Genomic DNA, 27834 nt, shown 5'->3' with positions numbered 1-27834 from the left:
ACTATTAAGCAGCATAAGTGATAGCCTTCTAACATGTGTCCCCCTTTCCCCTTTTGTGAGAGCTTTAGGTTAATCAATAATTCAATTAAACTCTCATTGTACCCCTTTGCCTCCTAGCCAATAGGGATCAGACAAGCCATTGGGCTGCTGAATGCTCATTGGACCCCTTGGGAGACTGTCTAATAGTCTTCTAGAGAAATTAATTCTCATTGGTTCTTTTATTAAGTGTTTTTAAATTAATTAAACTAGATTTACTCTAGCCTAGTTCTCATTGGTCCACCTCCAAGGCCATCCAATAGGAATTGGGTACACCTTGTGGGCATCTGGCCTAGGGAGCTGACATGTGTCCCTCATTCCCTTTGTGTAAAGGGGGCTTGTGTGTGTGTGTGTGTGTGTGTGTGTGTCTTTCTCTCTCATCCCCTACATGCTAGGCTCGCCCCTCCTATGTAGGGATATGCAAAGACTTTTTTGGTCATACACAAAGCATCCAATTCCCTTAAGGTTGACCTTTGGACACAACCTTTGAATTTTGGAACCTTAGCATTTTGGAAGTCTTAATGGGCTGAACCTTAGGGTCTTTTTAGCCCATTGTTGCACATGGCTCTTTTGCAGATGGCCCCCCCTTTGGATCCCTACTGTGGCCGGTCTGCTACCTTAACCAATATTCTAGCTTTTTCTCCCTTGGCACTTCCCCATATTAAATGATCACTTTAACATGAGAAAATCATTTAGGAGAATTAGATATTGATTATTATGGCAACCTCTCTCTCTCTCTCTCTCTCTCTCTGTCACACACACACACACACACACACACACATACACAAGCACACACACACAAGTCTAGGAGTTACTTTTGCAGAAATAAGAGTCAATATTACAATTAGATACAATAGGATTTCTTTTTGAGAATACAAAAAGGGGAAGATGAGAGGGTAAATGAAACTCTGAGATTACAAAAATTGAAATACAATGCATTGATTTCTTGAGAAAATAGATAGAGAGTAAGTGAGGGGAGTTCTTAAGACAATAATTGTGTTAGCTAACGCAGTAGGTCATATATGTTGATCTTAGCACTTGCACACTCAGGAGATTGGTCTAAAAGTCGTTGTAGGTGAAGGACTGGCAAAGGTCCGTGTACAATGACGCATATTGTTGAAGCTTTGCTTGGGTCTTCCATAGTTGTATCTCAAACTCAAGGATTTGGCCGCACAACATGTCGGGTGTCTCTCCTTGGCTTACAAGATCGTGCCCTTGTCTCACTAATTCAATGAGTGTTTGCGGGTCGCCGCGACGGACGTCCATAGCATCGCTATCACACATCAACATAAAATATCAATACAAGGGAAGCGGCCAGGATGAGGCATGAAAATTCACTAGGGTGTCATTCCTAATGAAGTGAACTCGATGAGATGCAACTACTAACTCTGCAAGAAAATCATACGCACAAAAGCCAAGTAATTTGCCTATGTCCTTCTACACAGCTCTACAGTCATCATGCCCGTTTACCATGCAAATCACGTCGCCGTTCGCATGAAACTTGAAGGAAAGTTACAGGGGACTATTAGGAGCATGTCCTATCACTGTTACAACATTCTGGAGAGGTACAAAGATCGCGATAGTTCGTCCCAAATCTAGCAAAAAAAGAGTGAACAGGTGATCCTAAAGGGTCATTTTAGGGTCCCTAAAGCCTCTCCTAAGGTCAAAACAACATAAAATACGCGTTTAAACACTCAAAATAGCGATTTGAGGTCTCAAACTTGTAGTTTAAAACCTACACCAAATCTTGAATGATTGCACTTGAATGGAAGAGCAAAGTAAGAGGAACACAATGCAATAAACAAACTTGAATTCGGATTACCGTAGCCACAGTAGCGAAGATTACAAGTGGGAGAAAGAAGAAGCTCTCAAACGTACGCTGGCTACTCAGTTTCCCATAAAAAAGATAATGTTCAAACTTACAAAATTGACCTTTATAGTTAGGTCTTTACAAATGGCTTGTCCGGCCAAAAGCTCCTAAACTTCTAACTAGCTCTCTAATATACAATTGCTCCCAGAAAAATAATCATAAATTCTTTTACAAGTTCTCGGCTTAGAGATGCTCTCTTACAAAATAAATTTACAAGGGTTTCCCACAAAAATGTGACTCCTTCTCTGGAACCCATTGCTTCGTTGCTTCGTCCACCAAACACTCCCCCCTTCCTTATCCTTGCACGTCCTCGTGCACGTTCAGAGCTTTGGTCGTTGATGGGGCTCCAAGGAAGCAAGTGTTGCTGAGAAACTTTGTGTTCGAAGGACAGCTTCTAGGGCTTCTTGATACTGGCTGAAAGGATTTTCACTTAAAGTATGCTGGTATGCTACGTACCGTGCCTTGAGGTCCTTCGCCATAGGGTCGATTTCGAAGAAACCTATGAGACGAGGGCCTCTTCAAATGTCTGCAAGTAATGTGAAGGCAGGTACATTAGCCTTGAGTACATTGCCATCAGAATATGTTGTGGTGGCGAATCTTGGAGATTCCAGCAGATCCCTCGATGCCCTTCTAAGAACAGATTTCACGGATGATCATCGCCTTCAATGTCTTTGAGCACCTAGATGCAGGTGATGATCATCCGGGCTATCTTTACCAGCATCTGACAGGCCACATCGGGGACATCCCGCAGCAAGGTGATTGTCGAATTCAGGGTGTTGACTACATAGGCTACTGTAGGAGGATGCTGCACCGTCAGGACTGGGTAGTTCAGCTTTTGCTGCCTTGAGCCGTTCCATGTGGCAAAGTCCTTCCACGTGCGTCTTCTAGGGACTGGGCAAAAAGTAGGATCTATCTAAATGTGTTGAGGATCATTGTGGTAGTTGGTTAGATCATGTGGCCGCTTGTCCAACCACTTCTGCCTCCCATTTGGGTGGTTGTCGACGAGTACCTGTGCTTCTTCAGCCGTCAGTGCTACACCTTCGTAACCCCTGTCTTTGTTTCGTGGCAAGGTCGGCCGCATCTTCTCCTTCCATAGGATTGCTTCGTGGAACATCAAGGGAAATGGTAGGTACTCATGGCCAAACCCCTCCACCTGCTGTTCTGGCTGCAAGAATGCCAGGGCCGCTGGCTCCATTATCTTCTTTTCATACATCACGTACTCTTTGTTGGTCCCTCTGGCATGTCCTTGATGCTTTCAGTGAGCTCATCTCTAATATCTAGGCCTGCCTTGGCCGATCCATGTCCTTGTTCTCCTTCATGTGAAGTTTTAGGAAAATCAGGCAGGTCTTGACTGGACAGCAGTTGCAGTTGCACCTGGGCTGCGTCTATTCTGATTTGTTGTTGAGAAATCAGGTCTTTTTTTTCTTTCAGCAGTGTCTCGCTGATCTATTTCTGAGTCTCTAAATCAGCCTTTGCTTGTGCCAATTGCTGCTCCAGCTCTTTTATCTTTTGCTCGTTGGCCGCCGTCTGGGCCATCATTCCCGATAAGAGCAGCTGCCTCTGAAGTCTTTCTTGCTCTAGCTCCCCTTTCAGCACCACTATGGTGTTCACTGCTGTGGCATTGTCTGATGTGGAGAACAATGCTCTAGAAGGTTCCTGGTTTGCCATCAAGGTTGTCAGAGTACTTTTGACAGTGGGGTATGAACTGTTAACTCTCGGAAACCTTGCACTTTCGTAAGCAAGCTGCTCCGTTGCTTTCTATACCTTTTCTGTCAATTCTTGGCATTCTTTTCCCTTGGTGGTCAACTCTGTCCTAACGTCTAAAAGATCTCTGATCAGAGACTGAGCCTGCTGTCACTCAGCGTCTCTTTCCTTCGTTGTGAGCTCCAATTGTGCCCATAGGCTCTCTAACTCCTCTTGCTCAGTTTTTTTCTTTTGTTGGGCTTCCTTTACCTGCTTCTCTTTTTCTCTCAGCACCAGGTGCTGGCATTAGAATTTTCTTTCTAATTCCTATAAGGTTTTCCTATAGTCAAAATCAACAATAGCCTGACAGGCTTCTTCGTATCCTATTGCTTCTGTAGGAGGCATAGACTCTTTTTGTGAGGATGAAGGAGGAGGAGGTGGTGGTTTTTTGGTTAATGGAGAAGGAGGAGGAGGAGGAGATTTCGGCGAAGGAGGAGGAGGTGGTGATTTAGGCGAGGGAGGAGGTGGTGATTTTTCCACTTCTCGTACATGCCTCTTCTTCGAAGCATCTTCCCTTGGCTGCGAACCAGACGCTTTCGCTTTTCTTTTCTTTAAAATATTTATGATTCTTTGGCGAGTCAAATCCATCGCCCGTCGCGCTTCTACATTCCTCTCTCTTTGGGTTTTCTTTAATTTCTCTACTTGGTTTGTATCATCAGCCACATATTTCTCCTTTGTTCCTTCAATGGACTGCGAAGAAATGTCCACTTCTGTAGCCTTTTGTTCCGCTTCTAACCTTTTCTTTTCAGCCCGTATGCGAGCTGCATTTTCTACTCTTTCTTGTCTTTCCTTCTCGAACCTTCGTTTTTCTGTTTGTTGTGTTGCAGCAGCTCTTGCCTGTCTGTCAACCTAGCAACTTGGTCCTTCTTTCCTCAACTCTTTGTTGGGCCTCTGCATATGCTTTTTGAAGGTCAGACTGTGGCACTGTACTTCTTTCCCTCTTTCTTTTCTCAAGTGGTGTGTTGTTGTCTTCCTCCTTGCTTTCTTCAAACTCAGATGGTCCTTTGTCCTTAGACCCTTGAGAGTTTCCCTCGTCTTTAGTCTCAGTCTTTTCTTCATCACTCGAGCTTTTGTTGGATGCCTTGGCCGAGCGTGATGATGTGGCGCTAGTGGTCGTCCTAACTGAATGAGCAACCAGCTTCGCTTTCTGAATCAGGGCCGTTTGAGAACTGTCCATCGGCAGATCTTCAATCATTCCCAAATCGCTATTCTTGTTAGCATTGGCCCCGCACTCATGTAGCTTTTGTTCTTTGCCGAGCTTTTCAAATTTGCTTCAACCAAGTTCTCCAAGATGTAAGAACCATAATCGCAGCGGATGGTTCTATTTTCAGTTGTTGCTACAGCCATGACCACTGTGATGTCCAGGATTGGCTCGGTGTAACGAGGAGGCTTTTGTACTCTGAAATGCTAAGAGATCAACCTCATCGGTAATTCCAGCTCACCGTATATCGTGTCACTGTATTTGTACTTGTTTCCTTTTGCTTTGATGAATGCCTTCTTGTTATCCAGTGACTTGGTCTTTGCCAGCAAGTCGTGTTTCCCTGGAAGGAAATGCAAAGCTTCGTTGATGATTTCTTTTGTGATCTTTACTTTTACCTTTGATCCATCCTTGTTAGTGAGCATCGCTTGCCCATCATATTGTATCGAGCTCACGAGCTTGTGGGCCCTCATGTAGTCTCTTCCCCATGGTTGTAATCTGACCGTATATCATGTCACTGTATTTGTACTTGTTTCTTTTTGCTTTGATGAATGCCTTCTCGTTATCCAGTGACTTGGTATTTGCCAGCAAGTCGTGTTGCCCTGGAAGGAAATGCAAAGTTTCGTTGATGATTTCTTTTGTGATCTTTACTTTTACCTTGGATCCATCCTTGTCAGTGAGCATCGCTTGCCTATCATATTGTATCGAGCTCACGAGCTCGTGGGCCCTCATGTAGTTTGTTCCCCATGGCTGTTATCTGAAAAACTGCTCCAAATGCACACCCCGCACGGCTTCTGTGACCTTTGGCCTTCGTTGGAGATTCCATATTTCCCACTGCATGATAGTTGTCTTTACCTTGTCACCATCAGCATCCTTAAACTTCGCGATGAGAATGTGAGCAGGGATCTGAGCTAGTATTTCATCCGAGATGTGAGCTTTTTCATTTGTAGCGAGCTCATCCACTTCATATGGTACTGCTGTCCACTGCCTTTCTTTCTTTTGGCGAGGCATTCTGTGTCAGTAGAATCACAAGCTATCAGGATTTTCCTTTCGCAACCAGTAGCATTTAGACTTTTAGTAAAAAGCAGTTCAAAAGTTAAAATTGATCATACCTTGAACAAATCTCATCCATTCTTGTCGATATTTCACCAGTGGAACTAGGAAGACTAGAGCTATGACTGATTGAAATTTGAGCCAAATTTGGGCCTGAGGTACACCGATCGCGATCATAGTACAGAGGCCAAAATGAAATCTGATCACATGAGTGGTTTGCTGATAGCTAGAGGGTCATTTTGGTCCATTCTGTCTTTTATTTGAACCGCTTTTGAGTTTATGAGTCCCATTTTTGGGTTACAAGGGAGTTTTGGACTAGACTTTGATTTTTCATGGGTTTTTGATGTCCAATTGGCTTGAAACTTGATGGGTGACTTGAAGAAGATGTGTACAAGAGATCTGTTAGTTTTTGGTCAAATTATGATGCTGAGGTACACCGATCGCGATCGTAGTGCCTGGGCTTTTTTGGGTGAACACTGATGGCCTTGGTCCCTTATGCCTGCATAGCCCACTGATGATTTATTTTCAAGTTTGGACTTAAAATGAACAAATTAGAGCAATTTTTCACTGTTTGACCTTATTTTACTAAGTCTAAACATATTGGGTTTTCCTGATGAACTTTGGTTGGAGCATGGAGTTAGTTGAAGTTAGTTTTTGAGCTCTCACTGCTTCCATGATGTGTTGTTATCATCAGCCTACTCCGCTGTCTGATTCTGACTTGATCAGGCACTTTTTACCCCGTCTTTGGAGATTTTCTAGACTTCTGTATTTTTCAGGCATTCTTTGGATACCAATGGGATATTTGTGCATCTCTAAGTCGCCTTTTAGTCTTTGACATTAGTTCGGTCTAATTCTTCCCTTGTGTGATCACTCGAGACTGAAATGGTCATCTCTGTTGTTGTAGGAGACTCTGAGATCCATTCGGGGTTTTCTACTACCGTGCTGACTCCTCGTCGGACAGGTATGCCTTTCAAACCACCCTTCATAATTTTCAGTCGAATTTGGGTAGTTGTAGGTCAAATTTTCCCGTTTCGGTTGTGCTTGACAAATTTGACCCATTCTATGAGCAACTATGAGCAAAATTTGTGCATTTTCCATGAAAATTCAAGAGAGTGTATCTTTCACTGAGTTCTAAGCCTGGGCCAAGCCAAAATTTATAGAACCTACATTTGGGGGCATCGATCGCGATCGTACCATAATTACCAAATTCATTTTTGACACCTGCAGTTTGTTGGCAAAGCTGAGGGGATGCCTTTTGCAATTTCTTTGCCAAGTTTGGTCAGTGGGGTACACCGATTGTTATCGTTGTACCACCACCAATCTGAGAACTGATCATATGGACTGGTTCCTCGCATTGTGGGGAGCACATTGATGTGTTCTGTGATTGAAAAAAGTTTTGTTTTGATGCCTCTAAGGGTCCTTGACCTATTTGACTCGATCGGACTTTGATTTGATCCATTCGCCCGTTTGTGCAATGATTCGCGCTTGCATGCGTAATAGACTTGATCTTTACTTGATAAGGAACATACCTGTGAAATCTGGTATGAAATGCTGGCTCCGACTGTCCGTACGGGGTAGAAATGTGGCAGCTCTCTCTAGGTCAAGAAGCTCTCTTCTTTTCTCTCAAAATGTGAAAATGAACAATGAGCTAGATTTTGGCCTACCTGACCAATATCTCCCCGAGGTTTTCGTGACACAGGGCTGATTTTCCTTACCTTTGATCTCGATATAATCTGCATACCATCTGTGGATCGAACCGTTTGTCATTCTGGCGTCGTATGACCATTTGATGCGATTCTGGCGAAATGTGGTCATGATCATTAAGGCTGAAATTCGACATCTTCGGATCAGCTTCATATCTTCCATGCTTGATAACCTTATCATGATACTTCGGCGTTTGCTTCCAGAACTTGATTCCGACACTGTGGGCGATATTTTTAAATTTTTGAAAGATTATTAACGAAAATCAAACAAAATAAATTGAAAATACTTATTAACTGGTAAAAATTAGCCAAAAATTATTATACTCACCCCTAAGCATATATTTTCACTAGAAGCCTCCCAATGCTCTAGATTGTGTCATTACAAGATGATAAAAACGCTAAAAAATGCCAGATTTTGATCAAATTTGTTCAAAACTGAACTCTAAAAAATGAAAAAAAAACAACAAACACACGCATTATGTACATATATACACGTTGGACCTCTCAATGGTTCTGAGTGCTGCTAGATTCAACAATTACTCCCCCCTTCCTAAACTGAGTCGTCCCGGATGAAGGTTGTGTGCATGTGCATGTGCATGGGTTTTGAAATCTGTGTGTATGCACGGCCGTGTAATGTGGCCCTATCCTCATGTTTAAGACAATGCATTGGGTAACAAGGTGTTGTGCAAGATGTGGGGACTGAATGTAATTTTCAGTGGCTTTCGATGGCGAGGCTAGCGGTTTATGGAACAAAAGAGCTTGCACTTCAATTGCTCTCTCCTTGATTGTTGGTGTTCTGATGGAAACTATTTTTGGAACCCATTTGTATCCAGTTTTTTCCATATTTGCCGATTTTGATGTAGGTTCCTGAATTTTCTTAGGTTTCCATTGCCTATTTGTTAGTTCAGGCTTCCTGTGTTGACTTTTTGGTCGCCATTCCATTTTTGTCCCAGAATTTTTTGTTGACTCCAACTTTTGTTGCCATTTCCACTCTGGATTAGCTCTTAAAGGTCTTTGATATGGTGTTGCTTTCGTCAGGAGTTGTGCCTTGGGTAGCCATATCTGTCTCTATTTGTTCTGCATGACAGTTTTCTTTATCCAAACTTTCCGAACAGCCGTTTTCGGTGTTTCTGGCTGATGAGCTAATTGCTTTTTGTCGACGGGGATACGAGTGATCTGTTTTAGCGAATGGATTCATGTACATGTTAGAGTTGTGTGTGTACAATAGCGCATTTTCTGACCATTCAGTGAGACTGCATTGTACGTTCTCATCCATGGAACTCCCAAACATAGTGATTCTTTGATTTCTTTGTCTTTCATTACGAAAAATTGATGAGGACAACTATTTCCATCGATATTGATTGGTAAGTTTGCTCTCCCCAATGTTGGAATTGTTGCCCCGTTTGCAGCTTGTAAATCTCGGGTGGATTGCACTAGGGGTTCGTCGGTAAGCATCTTGTAAGTGGAGAAGTTGACCATATTGACTCTTGCCCCTGTGTCAAGCAATGCTCGTTGATATCTACCATTCAGAAGTCTGACATTGATGCAAACATCGATTCCTATTTCCCATTGCTCGTCAGTGTGAATTATAGAAAGAGGAATTTGAGCCGTATTTGCTGGTTGAGGAAGTCTTTGTTGTTGTTACTTCTGTTTCCTCTTTAAAATTCTGATTCTGGCTTCCTCCTGTGCTTGAGCCTTTGTTTCAATTGCTCTGTTATTGCGCTCCTTCACAACATGGATTTTGGCAAGCATCTCTGAGGTTAGTGGTAGGTTGTACTTCTTCAATCTGCAACCACTAATCCAATCAGGCATCTCCTCTCCTTCTAATGTCGCAAGCTTAATGGCACCACTAGATGATATGTCATGAATCACATAGGGTCCATTGCCTTGCTTTTTAAGTTTTCGAGAATGTTGTTTTAGGGTATACATTAAGACGTAATCCCCCGTAGCAAATTCCTTGCTGATAACGTGTTCGTCAAAGAATGATTTCATGTTTTGTTTTTACGCGTAGATTGATGCAAATGCTCTCAATCTAGTTTCATCCATTTTTTCCAGGTTATCTATTTGATCGGATAATTCATGACCCATCCATTCTAATTCTTTAGCTACCCGAAGTGTGGGGATAAGAAATTCAAGTGGAAAAATTGCTTGAATTCCATAAAGCATGTTGAACGGAGTTGTTCCGATTGAGGTTGTGTACGCTACTCTATATGCCCACAAAGCTGAATGCAGCTTCTGATCCCTGTCGACTCTCGATTCACTAACAATTTGCGTGAGAATTGTCACCAAAATCTTGTTCGTACTTTTTGCTTCCCGTTAGCTTGTGGATGATAGGGAGCTGACTTCTTGTGAATTACCATGAATTCATCCAATAGTAATTCGATCACTTCATTGACGAAATGAGCACCTCTATTGTTCACTATCTCTATTGGTAAGCCATACTTGGTGAAAATGTTCTCATACAAAAACTGTGCTGTCGTTTTTGCATCATTTTTGGTTGTTGCTTTTGCTTCAACCCACTTTGTTAGGTAATCTATTGCCACAATAATTTATTGAGCATGCGTTTTATATCCAGGAGGCACAATTGGTCCTACAAAATGTATTTCCCATTTTGCAAACGCTCTTGGCCCCATCATTGGCCTCAAGGGCATGTCATCTCGTGCTCTAGGAATCTTTGTCCTCTGGCAATCGTCACATCGTTTCACAAACTCCTCGTCCTCCATGAATAGTGTGGGCCACCATATGCCAGCAATAAAAATTGCTTTGGCCGTTTTGTCAGCTGAGAAATGTCCTCCAGTTTGTCCGCCATGTGCTTGCTCTAAGATAGGAATGTATTCCTCGGCTTTTGAAAAGTGCAAATATCACATGATTTGATATTCATATGAACACTTTGTTGCATTTTCGGCCAATATACACCCATTCTCATCAATCTTTGATACGTTTGTGCATGCCCATTGTGAATCCCCGTGGTTTGCACATGAGACTGATGTCGATACAAGTTCTGTTCACTTGATTCGACACAAAGCCTAAGGATTTGATGCGATCCCTGTTTGTATAGCCTTCCATCCAGCATTACCAATGATCTAGATGTTGCAATGGTAGATGGTTGTCTTGTCAAATTCAATGACCCAATAGTCAACAAAGGAATTACATCCTCGCTCCATCTTGGAACCATTTCTATGTTGAAGAGATATGCATCTGGAAAATCATCATCAACTCCTACAGGGTTTTCTCCATGCACCATTCTGGATAAATGATCCGCTCTTTGGTGTGTAGTTCCTTTTTTGAATACAGTCGTGAAGTCAAACTCAAGCAGTATGATGAACCATCGTACAATCCGCCCCGTACTGCAAGGTTTGTTTACCAAGTACAACAGTGCTTGGTGATCACAACGAAGAATACAAATTTATTGGAAAGTAGGTAATGTCTAAAATTTTTCACAGCATAGTTCATACCCAAACCCTCCCTCTCAGTTGTTGTGTAATTCTTCTCTGCGCTGTTTAGCTGTCTAGTGGAAAATCCATGTTGTTTTCTCTAGGTTGTGCAAGTATGCATCCGATAGCAAATGCTGATGCATCTACATGGACGTGGAATATCTTTTCCCAATCCGGGGCCTTCAAAATTGGAGCGGATATCAATCTTTGCTTCAAAGTTTGAAAAGATTTCTCGCACTCATCTGTCCACTCAAATTTAGTTATCAATGCGTAAAGGGGTTTTGCAATTATAGCGTATGAGTATATAAATTTGTGATAATATCCACAATTTGCCCATAAATGCATGTACTCCTTTACCTTTATTGATCGTGGTAGGTCCACAATTACGCTGATCTTCTCTATGTTTGTCGAAATACCGTTTTTGGACACTATATGTCCCAATATTTTTCCTTGTCTTACCATGAAAACACATTTCTCCGGATTCAGGAAAATCCGATACAGTCTGCATTTTTCGAACACTTTGGTCAAGTGCTCTATGTACTCCAATCTTAGGAGAGAGTGAACGCACAAGTCATCCATGTAAATTTCTAAGAATTGTCTTAGATATTCTTTAAAATCACGACCCATCAGCCTTTGAAATGTGGCTGGTGCATTCGTTAAGCCAAAAGCCATTACTCTGAATGCAAAAATGTCCCATTCGGTTGCAAAAGCCGTCTTGTGCTGATCCTCTGGCTTTATTGCGAGTTGGTTGTAGCCTGAAAAGCCATCTAAGAAACTGTAAGCTTCTTTTTCTGCCACTCTTTCTATTACATGATTAGTAATGGGTAGGGGATAGTTGTCCCAAATTGTAGCAGTGTTTACTTTCTTGAGATTGATGCACACTCTCAACTTTCCATTTTTCTTCGGGACCACCACAATCAGTGAAACCCAGTCAGTGTGCTCAAATTCGTAAATAAACTCTGCCTCTTTCAGCTTATCTATCTCCTCCTTGATCTTCCTTGCAAACGTCTCATTGTAAGTATAAGGACGTTGTCTGCTTGGTTTGGCGTCATTCTTAAGGGGTATTGTGTGTTGATAGATACTTGGATCCACCCCCTTAAGATCTTTGTATGACCATGCAAACACATCTCTATACTGCTTTAGAGTAGCTATCAAAAGCTCCTCCTCTTCTTCAGTAAGATCCGTGGCAATATATGCAGGTTTTGGATCTTCTCCTGGCTCCACTAGATCTAATCGTTTGGCTTTTTCAGGACCTTCGTATGATGTACTAGGTTCCTTCAATTCCCTCATAGGTTGTTGCACTATGATTTTCCTATCTTGTATGGTATACTTCTTATAATGGGACAGAACATCCATCTTGTCAGAGTTTGTGTCCTCACCGGTTTCCATTTCAGTTGTCTAGATATCTTTGAGGGTTTGTTTGAGCTTATTGTACGCTGTTTTCCTCTCTGTTTTGGTCGTTCTAGACCCTGTTTCCCCCTCCTTATGTGTCTTAGTTGTTTTCTTTTCGCGCTTGTTCTTCTTGTTGTTTTTCCATGGTTTAGTTTTGATAAACCGGCCAGTGACCTTGTCTTTGACACAATCGTTAGCTTTTACAAGCCTTAGATATCCCGTTTTGTCATTGACAAGAGGCATGGGTTTATGCCTATTCGCTCTTGATTTCCTTGTTCTCTTTGATCTGTACCGCTCTTTTCGACTAGGTTTTTAATTAGGAAACTCATAAAACCTGTCCGATCTCGATATATACTTCCTATTCATCTCTGATCCACTTGACCTTTCGTCATCAGCATCTATCATTTGGGTTTCATCACCCATTGATGGAAGGTCATCGCTTAGTGAATCTGTGAATTCTTCCTCTGTTCGATTCCTATCGTCCACTACAGATATCTCATCAACTATTCTTTTACACTCAGTCTCACGTAGTGGTTCTTCTTGTTTCTCTCTCTCTGATCCTGACTCAAGGATGACGCTAGCCATTTGCAACGTTACTAGGTCATATCCTTCATCTCGTCACAAAATTTTGTAGGCGTGCATTCATTAACACATACATCCAAGATTGAAAATATTTGAGTCCACCCAAATGGATCAAATAAATGTTCAGAAAAAGGTTCTGAGAGATAAGCCTCGTCTTCTACGGACCTTTCCAACACACATTCCTCTTTGATTAAGTCTCCATAATCAGATGCTCCACACATCCAGACATGTGTTTTCATTTGTAACCACGCAGGTATTTCTTTTTCGTTCACCGTGGTTGAATCAAATTCTTGCACTGGTATTTTTGCAACGTCTCTATAGCTGTGATCTTTCATGTTGATTTTCCTTATTAGCTCCTCATGCCTTAGGTAAATTTGGTTGTACCCCCAACCTTGTATCATTTTGAGTTGACTCATAAAAGGTCGCCCCAAAATAATGTCAAAGTTGTTTGTTTTCCTCAAATCTACCACGGCAAAGGTGTGCTCATAGTTAATTCCACACAAAGCTACAACTATTTGGTTGAGGATTCCCAATGGTCTCTCTACATACCCATCTGCGAGTTGCAGTTTCATTCTCGTCTTTCTGAGAGTTGGACGGCCCCATTTCTCCCAAAATTTCTTTGTAGCAATTGCAACTCCCGCTCCACTTTCCAGGATAGCTATCGTCTTTATATCATGATATTCGACGGGTAAGGTTGTATTACCTTCTTCCCCTTCACAGTAATCTCCGACCTTGTTTATGGGCACAGGTTGGGCTTTGGGTTGACCTTCCCATTTGTTTTCTTCTACAATAGGGTTTGTCTGTTCAGAGGAATCTTTATTCCTTTGTTCTCCAAATGTTTCCCCATGTCTTCCCATAAGTGTGGTCCGACTCTCAAGAGTTCTGACAGGGTGGTTGTGCATGTTATAGGTGTCGACAGCATCTCTTGAAGACTTTTTGAGTCAATCATTTGTGGAATAGTTCTCATCTGGGATGGAACTAATCTTATCTCTGATTTTGCCTCGTGTTCACCTATAAATGAAGGCAGGGTTTTTAGGGATTGAGCTTTGCTTTCCATCAAAACCTCCGTTCCTGCATATCCATACATTGATTGTATATCTCGTGGATAAAATTCGTTATCCATGTTAACCTTAGGAATTGGTGCAGACTGTAACGTCGCGCTTCCATTCTTTCTATTTCTAATGGTTTCCCATAAGTGTTGTGGCCATGGTTCTTCTACTTCTGAAATTGGCATTATAGTCAATGACTTAGCATCATTAGTGGTGTTTGGCACCCCTCGGTGATCCAATGACACTATCGTTTCAGGCCCGGGTCCGTTTACTTGTTCTGATTCATCGATCTTCAGTTTTTTCTCACTCTTTGTGAATCAGCACTTCTTGTTCTGGGGTTCTAATCGCATTAGGTTCCATCAATGCCTGGGTTGTTTCAATGAGGTGTTTACACATTTCCAAACGCTTCGCACTTCTGGTTGAGGATAAGTCAACCATCTCTATTCTAGGGTTTGGTTTGTTTTTAGCCTCGCTTCATACGCTTGTAATAGAGCATCTAAAGGCTCTAGCACTTTCTCGACCAAGACTGATCCCCCTAAGGATGCTTTCCTTGGCTTGTTGTTGTCCTCAATAGTTTTACTATCTCTCTCTTGTTTCAGTTGCTCTTTCGTTTCATGTAACTCATTTTGCATGGCGATTTGGGTTTTTATCCTTCTTGTTTTCATTCTGTCTCGTTTTGCCTTCCAAGATTTTCGTTGGGTTCTCACAGATAAACTCTCGTTTTCTATGGGTATTGGCAACTCGGCCTTTTCTTCCAATGGCTTGTTTTTCTCTAAGTCCTTGGCTTGGGCTCTGGTTACCGCATTGATTTTGATCATGGGTTCGGTTTCTGATCCATTGCTTGCACTTGGTAACACCCCCACAATATTTACAGTTGCTTTTCCCTTGTTGTCTGTTTCCTTGGGCAATCTGGTAGTATGTGATTCACACCACACCCGTCACAAAACCCAAAAAATGTCACTCTTTCGCCTTTGAAAGGAAAATTACGCTCCCAATGATCTGTACTTCCATAGCTATAGCACGGTCCAATTGGTGGTTGATTTTGAGGAGGTGGTCCCATAGGTTGTCCCGCCCTATTAGGATATCCTCTTAGTTTGTAGTTCTGGTTCGCAATGAACATTAGCGTTCTTTTGTCCACCAAATATTGATCCCCTCGAAGGTTGTGCTACATACGTTGGTGGTGCCATACCCTCGTTATTTCCCCATGGTTGATAGGCTTCATCTGCGTACATATGTGGTTCAGGTTCAGTGGTGGTGCCATACCCTCGTTATTTCCCCACGGGTGATAGGCTTCATCTGCGTACATCGGTGGTTCAGGTTCAGTTACGTAAGGCTCATTCGGTTCCTCGTAATAAGAAATTTGAGGCGTACTATTTGTTCCTGGTGATGCTTCGTAAGGTTGAGCATACCTAATCATGGCCCTATTTTCTTGTGGTAATTTAGGTTGTTGACCCAACATAGGTTGAGGTCTGTCTGCTCCTGCTACCATATTCACATTTGGCCCAACTTGATATCTTGGAGGAGGTGGCTGGGGTGGTCCTGTTGGAGGTCCATACGGCCTTTCCTTCACATAGTTTTTGTTGTAAAAACACTCATCCGTGCCATGGTTTGTCCATTTTTGCTCTATGACGCACCATTTCAGTACTCGTCCATTTGCAATTGGTGCTTTCGGCTGCTGTGTGCACCACGGCGTCGGGTGATCTCCCCCACATATGTCACATTTCCTCATCTAAGGCTGTGTCATCCCCGGATTTGATCTCATATGTTGCTGCATTCTCTTCGTTACTTCTTGTATCATTTGGTCAGTTGTTGTCGGCATCAAAGAAGCCTGATCCTCTTTCTTGGTAGAGGGTTCACTCTTAATAGATGAAGAGCCACTGGTTACTGCATCAGTATCCTCTGACACTTCCCCATATGCTTTGCAGTTATCAACAAGATATAACGCTTCCCTTGTAACCTGTTCAAATGAGCTACAAGATTTCAAGTGAAGGTCCTTTTTCAAAATTTCGTTTCTAAGTCCTTCAATGAAGAGCACAGACAATCTCTCGTCCTGTGATAATTCTCTCCCTGGGCACCTCTCGATGTATTGCTTGAATCTCAAGGATGCTTCCTTTACTTTTTCGTTATCCTTTTGTTTAAAAGCATATATCTGTGATACAATATTATGCTTTATAACCGTTGTCAGGAGTTTTTTGGAGCAAGGGATTGTGCATATGTACATATACATGCATGGTGCATCAAATAAAGAATTGCCCATTTTTTAGAGCCAGGTGGTTACGTGGGGCCCACATGTGTACAGGTAGGACAGGGTGTACATAGTGCATCGATTTTCACTATTCCCAGTACCACTGTGTTTTTCTACAATAAGGAGGAGTTGATAGCGCGTAAAACTTCTCGAGGAAGCTATCCGCGGGCTGACAACATGAGGTAAGCATGTGCGTCAGATGGCATCTAGTGGCGACAGGAGGTCGAATGGGGTCAATACTTGCACGTTGATGAGTACAGACACGACGTGGGTGTTTTCTTGTGATACTTATGCAGAAAGTTCATCATGAGGACCACTTTTTGGGGCTACTTCACGTGGTTGCGGGATGCATTATTGGGAAAGCTGAGTGCCAGGTGTGTGGATGATGCAAAAAGGTGACAACTATGCACTGCGAGGTCAGTTTTTGGCCTGTTCGGGGTCCGTTTGAGGTCATCTAAAAGGCCACGGGTGCCCAAATAATAAAGCTATGTGTGGGAAATGAAAAAACTAAGAGAGGACCAGGAAAAACGTGGAGAAGAGAGAAGGAACAACCGTAACTGTGTTTTTGCTCATTTTGGAGCATTTTTTGGCCCTCAACTGCTCATCCGAGGTCGGATTTGAGCGCTGTGACATTGTAGGGTGGGTTTTTTGGCCGTTCTAGACGCAATGGCGCTGTCCAATTTGCCAAAATCCTCACAGATTTTCTGCTATTTTTTTGTGTAATCTTCTCCGGTGAGTGAAGCCTCTGCTTAACTTTGTGGTTGTATCAGGTGTATTTCCTCAATACTGTGTAACCTATTTGTCCCATTGGTGTTGGGCTAAGCTTCATTGAGTCTAAACAAGAGAAATTTTCCTCGTTTGAGATGAATTGAGTGTGTGTATGTGAGTGGTGAGTGGGCAAGTGGGAAATCTCTCTCTTCTCACTCCTTGTGTGTGTTTCCTGTCTCGGCCAGGTGGGTTGTATAAGCCGAGTGGTGCCCCATAGTGTGTGTGTGTGTGTGTGTATCATTCCAAGAGTGTGTGTCGGGTCATTATAGAGGCGCTGTGTGTGTTTTCATCCCGCTCACACCGTTTTGAGAATTCTTCCGTGAAATCCCGTAATACATGTTCAATATTTGGACAAGGTTCAGGGTTCAAAGGTTGAAACAATGTTAAGGCCGTCCCTTCCAAGGTCAGCCCGAATCCCTCATATTGAGTATGAAAATCGGTGATCTGCTCTGCTCTTAAGAATTTCTTAAAGAGTGATACATGGGCATATGGATCCCCTGATCCGCTATACTTCTTTGGCATACACTTCGCTACGTGGGATGGTCTCATTCGTCTATTGTCTGTGACCAATCTCAATGCTCCTGTGTCTTGACTTAATCGTTCTCGTACATCATGGATGTCGTGGGTTGTTCTCGTTGGATCCCCTGCCATGAATCTACTACTAGGAGGCAAACATGATGGTGCTGCTGCAAATGTCGGACCTACTGCGGTATGTGTAGAGATAGGAACCACACTACCTCGATTCGTAGCCATTGATTCTCTGGAACGTAATGTTCCCATGGGGCTTGTCATAGAATAATGAGGTTGACTGAAAGAGTCCACTACATGAGTCCTCTCTCCACCTGTTGCCATCGGGTCTGGCATGACACTTGTAGGTGCTAGTCTCAGTGGGCTTGGAGTGAAATAATAATGGTGGAGTGGTCCACCAAAGTACATAAATCCTTCCAACTCCTTTTTATCGATTGCTACGTATCATCTCCATATTTGTCGTATGCGACAATTTTCGTTTCTGATCCCTCTGTGTAGGTGAAGACATAAAGTTTTTTCCGCTCTTTCATCTCATCGACGTAGGGTTCCTCGCATCCATAATAGAGATCTTCCTCTCCATTATTATATTTGTAAAACCCCACGTAGACGTTGTTTGTGTTGACTCTCAAAGTTTTGTTTTCTCGCCTTAACCTAACATTAGGGAAGCTCATTGTTGGTGCTTTCTCCTCAGGTTCCTCATCTACTTTGGCTTTCGTGCCCATCAATCCCCACTTGTCCACAATGTTAGGATTCAGGACTACCAAGTACATGATACCTTCGTCATCTAGGTACCTATCTCCTCTATAGCTCACAGGCACTAAGTCCTTGAACTCACTTGGTCTATCTTCTATTTTCACACAGTAGCGGTCCATACCATCTTTGTAGATCTTGGCACCTTGCTTGTTTTCATATTGATACTTGATGAACAATAGCTTCATTGTGGCCGAAGGGTCTGATGGTCCTGCTGCCATGTTTTCTCTTTCATTTAGGAAGTATCGAAAATACTTTCTTCAGGGATCGGCTCTAGCGGTCGTACTACACCTTGGTTTATGCTCTCCTCCGTTGATAAAACACTTGCTTGATCCGCTAAATTTCGATGTTGGTTGTTGATTTGTTTTCCCAATCTCAAAAACATGAAGAAAGTGGAATTTACCGACTGAATCCAAACCTCTTACCTGGAAATGGAGTTATCTTCTAAACCTCCCGATTGCATGGATTGTTACTTGATCGATTTCTCCAAATGAATACACTTGATGGCTATGAGATCACTGTATCATTCCAAATGTCAGCAGATTCAACAACTTCAAAATGACTTCAACACAATTTTGCTTGCAGATTATTGACAGTATGTCCAATTTGGGTTTTGACAACTCCTGATATCTTAAATAGTCTAGGTCTATGAACAGGTCAAAAATGAGTCAGATCTAGGCCAGAGGTACACCGATCGCGATCGTACTTCTGAGCCCAAATTTGATGGAACTTCACCAGCTTGTTCACTAGACTATTTTAAGGCTACCCACATGATACTTTTGTATTCAGACTCCTAAAAGTCAAGCTTTTACCAGTTCTTGGTTGGAAGTGTTTGTTTTCTTGAATCTATCAGTTTGACTTGATTTTGGTGTTTGTTTTGGGATTTGAAAGCTATCTAGGGTTTTCTTGTGTACAGGCTATCCCTCTGTATGGTTTCTTCCCAGTTTTGATGTGTTTTGGTCTACTGAAAGTCAATTTCCATGCTAGCTTAGCAGTTTTTGACTTGGATCTGTATTCAGATAGTTTGACAGGTATTTTGAGGTTTTTGGCTCTAGGTTCTTTTGTAAGTATGGAGCCTGATTTACCCTTGTAATTTTCTGTGATAAAAGCGCACATTTGTAAGGCCCCCATTATGAGGAGAAGCCACCGTGCGTGAAGGAAAATCACTCACCGGAAACCAAAATTTTCACGGACAAGAATGAGGGGCAACTTTAAAGGCTCGCCCCCGAGACTTTTTTTTTCGCCGGAATATTATTTTTCGCCGGAATATTATGGCCGGACGGCGGCCGGAAAGTGGTCGGAAAACAACCGGTCGGTTGGCCGGTGGCCGGTAGTCAATGGCCAATGACCGGTGGTCGGAAGTCAATGGCCGGTGGCCGGTGGCCGAATTCAATGGCCGGTGGCCGAATTTAAAAGCGGACTTGTCTTCTCAAGGGCGGCCACACATGGGCGGATTGGAGGGTCCGATTTGGACTTATTCGCACAAGGGCGACTACACATGGCTGTCTCTCATAAGAGAGGGCAACCCTTTTGGCCTATAAAAGGAGGCCATTTCTACACACATTTCATAGTGTGAAGTTGATGCAACAAGGTGAGTGTGAGGTGGTGAGAGTGAAGCAAGGTGGGAGCTCCATTAAGGGTATAATCCCTTTGTAAACTACTTCTTGTTTTGAAGTACTAAAGCCATTGAGTGGCTGCTTTCCCGTGGACGTAGCCCACATTGGGTAAATCATGTATATCGTGTGTACTCTCTCTCTCTCTCTCTCTACTCTATAATCTCGTGTATATAAATCTGTCTCTCTCCATTAAGTAATCTACTCAATTATCTATTTAGCTACGTCTTATTTCCTAACAACTGGTATCAGAGCAAGGTTTTCTCGTAGCTAAATTATCTCAAGGAAAGGATTCCTTGAATTGAGTGGGAGTTATGGCGGAGGAAGGGAAGCTCAAGATTGAGAAGTTCAACGGCAAAACTACCAACATTGGAAGATGCAGATTGAAGACTATCTCTACCTAAAGGACCTCTATTTGCCACTAGGCGGTCTTGCGAAGAAGCCCGCAACAATGGCAGATGAAGCATGGATTGTCCTTGATCGAAAGGCACTGGGAACAATCCGGTTAAGCTTGGCGTCAACGATGGCCTTCAATGTTTCGGAGATGAAGACCACGGAGGACTTGATGAAGTCACTTGACGACTTCTACGAGAAACCATCGGCATCCAATAAGGTATTTCTTATGAAGCACTTGTTCAATCTAAAGATGGCAGAGAATAGTTCAGTTGCAGAACACCTAAATGACTTTAACACAAACATAAGTCAACTTCGATCAGTGAAAATCAATTTCGATGATGAAGTGGGAGCTCTCCTTATACTATCATCTCTACCGGATAGTTGGGACAGCCTTGTGATGGCTTTAAGTAATTCTATCTTTGGCACAAATACTCTTAAGTTTGATGATGTTGTGGGTGTTCTCCTAAGTGAGGAAATGCGAAGGAGAAGCACAGGAGAATCATCAAGTGCTGCACTATCAGTGGAAACAAGAGGAATGCTTAAGGAGAGGTTCAAAAACCAAAAGGGTCGTGATCGCTCAAGGCGGAGCAAGTCACGCACAAAGTCAGTTCTTGAATGTTGGAACTGCAGCAAGAAGGGCCACGTCAAGAAGGATTGCTGGTCCAAGAAGAAGAAGGAGATAGAGTCTCAAGACAACAAGCCAACATCGGAGGACAATGTGGCAGGTAAAGTAGAGCAAGATGCTCTAATTCTCTCATTAGACAATGTGTCTAATTCCTGGATAGTAGATTCCGGGGCTTCATTCCATGCGACACCACACAAGCAACATTTCCAAGACTACACCAAAGGTAATTTTGGGTATGTATACTTGGGAGATGATGAAGCTTGTGAGATTGTCGGCAAAGGTACAGTTTCTGTCAAAACTGCTAACGGAAATGAATGGAAGCTTAAAGATGTTAGGCATGTTCCTTCTCTTCGCAAATATTTGATCTCTACAGGACAATTGGACGATGAAGGTCACAACATTGCATTCGGAAACAAACGGTGGAAGATCTCAAAGGGATCTTTGGTGGTTGCCAAGGGTGAAAAAGTCGGTACACTTTACTTGTGTACTGTTAGCATGCAACCTTCAGCTTGTGCAGCAACTACAGAAGTTGACAGTGCGGTGTGGCACTACCGACTTGGGCATATGAGTGCCAAAGGAATGCAAATCCTTCAAACAAAGAAGCTTCTACCAGGTTTGAAAGAAGTGGACTTAGAGTTCTATGAAGATTGTATTTATGGTAAACAAAAGAGGGTAAAATTTCAAAAATCAGGAAATGAAAGAAAAAATAAAAAACTTGAGTTGGTTCATTCTGATGTTTGGGGTCCTACAAGTACACCATCACTTGGTGGCTCATTGTACTATGTAACATTCATAGACGATGCGACTAGAAAAACATGGGTTTATGTCATGAAGAATAAATCCGATGTATTTTCCATATTTCAAAGGTGGAAAGCGTTTGTGGAGAATGAAACAGGTACCAAGGTTAAATGCCTCAGATCCGACAATGGAGGCGAATATTGCAGCCAAGCTTTTGAAAGCTTTTGTGCTAGCAATGGCATTCGGAGGCAACGGACAACCCCAAGGACACCTCAACAAAATGGGATTTCGGAAAGGATGAGCAGGACAATCATGGAACAAGCACGAAGCATGCGGCTACATGCAGGCCTACTGCTTGAGCTTTGGGCGGGAAATGTAAGTATGTCTGTGTACTTAATCAATCGATCACCCTCAACGGCATTGGATGGGGGAGTTCCAAAAGAGGCATGGACAGGTAAACCGGTGAATTATGCATTTCTCAAAGTGTTTGGGTGTGAGGCTTTCATGCACATAGATAGAAGCCTAAGATCAAAGTTAGATGCAAAGTCCAAAAAGTGTTTCTTCATTGGCTATGGAGAAGGAGACTTTGGGTATCGCCTATGGAATCCTGAAGATGGTAAAATCTTAAGGAGTAGGGATGTAATTTTTAACGAACAAAATATGTACAAAGATTGCTTGGAAAGAAAACAAACAAAAGAAACAGGTGATGAGTACATGGAGCTTGAGGACGGTGAAGACTCAAGGACTGCAAACGGTGACAATGTGCAACAACGTCAACCAAATGAGGAGCCTCAACCTATTCCCCGAAGATCTACAAGAGCAAGTAGACCTCCAAAAAGGTTTGTTCCTTCCTTCAACCATCTCTTGATCTCAGATTCTGGAGAGCCGGAATCATATGAAGAAGCTATGCAACATGAATCCAAAGAAGAATGGACGAAGAGCATGCAAGTGGAGATGGACTCACTACATCGCAACCAAACATGGGAGTTGGTTGAGTTGCCTAAAGGTAAGCGGGCACTTCAAAACAAATGGGTGTACAAGGTAAAGGAAGAAGAAGGTGGGAAGAAAAGGTACAAGTCTAGGCTTGTGGTAAAAGGTTTTTCTCAAAAGAAAGGTATTGACTTCAATGAAATATTTTCTCCTGTTGTAAAAATGAACTCAATTAGGCTTGTCTTAAGCCTTGTGGATGCTCATGATCTAAATCTCGAGCAAATGGATATAAATACGGCATTCCCTCACGGTGACTTAGAGGAGGAAATCTACATGCTTCAACCAAAGGGGTATGAAGTAAAAGGTAAGGAGAAAATGGTTTGCAGATTAAAGAAGAGCTTGTATGGTTTAAAGCAAGTATCAAGACAATGGTACTTGAAGTTTGATCGATGGATGTTGGATCATGGATTCACAAGATGCAACTCGGATCACTGCGTCTACACGGAGAATTTGGGAGATGGGAAATTCATCATCCTAATGTTGTATGTTGATGACATGTTGATTGCAAGTGCTAACATGCAGGATATCAAAGACCTAAAAGAGGAGCTGCCCAAATCTTTTTCAATGAAAGATTTAGGTGCTGCAAAGAGGATACTTGGTATGAAAATATCAAGGGACAAGACGAAGAAGACAATAAAGCTATCTCAAGAAGGTTACATCAAGAAGGTACTAGAAAGGTTTGCAATGCAAAATGCAAAATCAGTTTCTACACCTTTGGCTGGTCATTTTAAACTAACGAAGGATATGTGTCCAAAAACACAAGAGGAGATAGCCTATATGTCTAAAGTTCCATATGCTGCAGCGGTAGGTTCTCTAATGTATGCTATGGTCTGGACAAGGCTAGACATTGCACATGCAGTGGGAGTTGTGAGTAGGTTCATGGACAACCCAGGTAAAGAGAATTGGCAAGCTGTGAAGTGGATACTTAGGTATCTAAAAGGGACAACAACAAATGCTTTGTATTTTGGAGGAACTGATATTTTTCTAGAAGGGTATGCTGATGCAGATATGGCAGGTGACAAAGATACTCGAAGGAGCACTACTGGCTATGTGTTCACGGTTGGAGGCACAGTAGTAAGCTGGGCTTCAAAGCTGCAAAAAGTGGTTTCACTTTCTACCACGGAAGCAGAGTATGTAGCAATGACGGAGGCAAGCAAAGAAATTCTGTGGCTTCACAGATTCTTAGAAGAGCTTGGATTCAAACAAGACAATTGTGTCTTGTACAGTGATAGCCAAAGCGCTATCCATCTTGCGAAGAACTTAGCCTTTCATTCAAGGACAAAGCACATTGAGGTGAGATATCACTTCATACACACTCTTTTGGAAGAGGGACAACTAAAGCTAGGAAAGGTGCATACAAGTGAAAATCCTGCAGACATGTTTACAAAGGTGGTCAACAAGGAGAAGTTGAGCTTTTGCTCATCTTCAATCAGCATTCAAGGATAAGAAGCCAGAATGGAAAGCAGTCACAGGTTTGGTTTGGAGATCAGTCTCCAAGTGGGAGATTGTTAAAGTATGGAGCTTGATTTACCCTTGTAATTTTCTGTGGTAAAAGCGCACATTTGTAAGGCCCCCATTATGAGGAGAAGCCATCGTGTGTGAAGGAAAATCACTCACCGAAAACCAAAATTTTCACGGACAAGAATCAGGGGCAACTTTAAAGGCTCGCCCCCGAGAATTTTTTTTCGCCGGAATATTATGACCGGACGGCGGCCGGAAAGTGGTCGGAAAACAACCGGTCGATTGGCCGGTGGCCGGTAGTCAATGGCCGATGACCGGTGGTCGGAAGTCAATGGCCGGTGTCCGGTGGTCGGAAGTCAATGGCCGGTGGCCGAATTCAAAAACGGACTTGTCTTCTCAAGGGCGGCCACACATGGGCGGATTGGAGGGTCCGATTTGGACTTATTCACACAAGGGCGACTACACATGGCTGTCTCTCATAAGAGAGGGCAGCCCTTTTGGCCTATAAAAGGAGGCCATTTCTACACACATTTCATAGTGTGAAGTTGATGCAACAAGGTGAGTGTGAGGTGGTGAGAGTGAAGCAAGGCGGGAGCTCCATTAAGGGTATAATCCCTTTGTAAACTACTTCTTGTTTTGAAGTACTAAAGCCATTGAGTGGCTGCTTTCCCGTGGACGTAGCCCACATTGGGTGAATCACGTATATCGTGTGTACTCTCTCTCTCTCTCTCTCTCTCTCTACTCTATAATCTCGTGTATATAAATCTGTCTCTCTCCATTAAGTAATCTACTCAATTATCTATTTAGCTACATCTTATTTCCTAACATCTTTAGACTTGTATGTTTGTATACACCTGAGGATCTTACAGATGAAATCTGGTCAAAATCTGGCACTTAGGTTAGCCGATGGCGATCGTAGTTCTGAACCCAAATTAGGCCAAATTTGGCATGCTTGTAGACACTGATGTTTTAAGGCTATCCCCCAAGTCTTTTTGCATTTGGATCACCAAAAGCCAAGATTTTGCACTTTCTGGGTCTGTCAGGCTAGTTTTACCCAAGTGGCCTGATTTCCTTGATTTTTGATGTTTTTGGGTGTGGTTGCTTTAGACAAACTTGTTTAGAATCCTATCAGGAAGGCACACAACAAATCTTGTCAATTCTGGTACAGAGGTATACCGATCGTGATCGTAGTTCCTGGGCCAAATCTGATGAAATTTTGTATGCTCCCTCTGACAAGTATTTCCCAGTGTTTTGTGCTACCACTTTGTGATTTGAATCAATATCAACCCTATTTGGTCAGATTTTCTAAATTTCAGAGTCTTATGGTCTTTTTTGCCAAAGTTATGGTTTTTTGGCTTCTCGACTCTAAATTCTGTCCCAAATTTGACTGGAATGTGATTTTCTTATCCTACTCCTAAGTACAGAAATGAAAGAACATAAAGAAATGAATCAAACAAAACAAACAAGACGGATTTCGGGTAAGATTTCAGTACTCAATCGAATTAGAGAAATTGAAGAGCAAAAATGCTTTGAACACTCTCACTCACAGCTCCCTAAATCTCCTAAGAGAGGATCTAGCTGGTCCACTGACTCTAGAATCCACTAAGCTCTAAACCCCTGTCTAGCAACCTAACTGAGGTGTAAAATGGATTTGTGGATTGATCTTCTTTTAAGGAAGGTATCTGTGCACTCGGTCACTCATCATCTAAGGTGCATTCCCCAGCAATGGTGCCAATGTTTGCGGGTCGTTGCAACGGACGTCCATAGCATAGCTCTCATGCATCAACATAAAATATCAATACAAGGGAAGCGACTAGGATGAGGCATGGAAACTGACTAGAGTTTCATTTCTAATGAAGTGAACTCGATGAGATGCAACTACTAACTCTGCAAGCAAATCATATGCACAAAAGCCAAGTAATCTGCCTATGTCCTTCTACACATCTCTACAGTCATCACGCCCGTTTACCATGCAAATCACATCGGATTCGCACGAAACTTGAAGGGAAGCTACAGGGGACTATCAAGAGCATGTCCTATCACTGTCACAGCATTCTGGAGAGGTACAAAGATCACGATTGTTCGTCCCAAAGTCAACAAAAACAGTGAACAGGTGATCCTAAAGGGTCGTTTTAGGGTCCCTAAAGCCTCTCCTAGGGTCAAAACAACATAAAATACGTGTTTAAACACTCAAAACAGCGATTTGAGGTCTCAAACTCGTAGTTTAAAACCTACACCGAATCTTGAATGGAAGAGCAAAGTAAGAGGAACACAATGCAATAAAAGAAATTGAATTTGGATTACCGTAGCCACAGTAGCGAAGATTACAAGTTGGAGCAAGAACAAGCTCTCAAACGTACGCTGACTACTCAGTTTCCCATAAAAAAGATAATGTTCAAACTTACAAAATTGACCTTTATAGTTTTGGTCTTTACAAATGGCTTGTCTGGCCAAAATCTCCTAAACTTCTAACTGGCTCTCTAATATACAATTGCTCCCAGAAAAATATTCATAAATTCTTTTACAAGTTCTTGGCTTAGAGATGCTCTCTTACAAAAGAATTTTACAAGGGTTTCCCACAAAAAAGTGACTCCTTCTCTGGAACCCATTGCTTCGTTGCTTCTTCCCGCCAAACAATGAGTACCTCTAATTATTTGGGAAGTAGAACTATAGGGCATTTGCATGTAGGAATTGGGTAGTTGGCATTGGCTGCTGCCACTTTTTTTGCAGTGCAACCATGGACAATGCCAGCATTCTTTGGGTGGTTTGACCAATTTACCCGCCTCCCTAGGATGTTGAGCATACCACTGCTATATGAAGTAAAGTGTCATCTACATATTGTTGGGCATGATCCTCTCTCTTCGTATGAATCTTCGTAGCAGTACTCGTGCTAGTCCTTTGTGCTACAAATGTGATAGCTTTACTAGACGTGAATCATTTTCAGGGCCACTATTCAAAATAGTTACTAACGTACAAAGTGGTTTGGGATAACTTCTTGCACTCTTTGATGTTGAGTGGCTTGCCTTGCAACCAAGACTCATCCTCTTTGATGTTGGCAATAGCTGTAAGTTATTTCTTCTTACCATACCTCTCTCTCTCTCTCTCTCTCTCTCTCTCTCTCTCTCTCTCTCTCTCTCTCTCTCTCTCTCTCTCTCTCCTTTATAGATCGCTACAAATCAGTCATGATTAGAAATTTTGGATGTGAAGTTAGTGAGAAGTTAATAACACATCACGTTAAAATTGCTTATTGAATACCACTTATATAGTTGCAAGAAAGATACAGGATAACTTAATCATGTTGCAAGAGAGATACAAATTATCTACATTTACAACTAGAAAGAAGACAAAAGTCAAATCATCACTTTAGTCATCAGTTGGACATAGACCAGAAGTCATTACAATGTCATAACCCACTCTATGGGCACCATTTATACAGAGAAAGAGATCAAAATCATTAGATAGGTCAGGTTGATGGATTATTTTACTTGCCACTCTCAAGGTGTGTAAGTACATTTCTCAAAAAATCCCTTTTGTTTTGCTCTTGGGGCAGGTACATACACTTTAAGAGTCGTTTACAAGTATGGTACATGGAGGAAATGTCCATGGATCTAGTCGGGGGGGGGGGGGATTAGGAGATATATATTCTAGGGTGGCCCACAA

Source organism: Adiantum capillus-veneris, chromosome 6, assembly GCF_014529385.1.
Source record: "Adiantum capillus-veneris isolate H3 chromosome 6, ASM1452938v2, whole genome shotgun sequence".
NCBI lineage: Eukaryota > Viridiplantae > Streptophyta > Polypodiopsida > Polypodiales > Pteridaceae > Adiantum > Adiantum capillus-veneris.
Note: the sequence above shows the minus strand (reverse complement) of the source record.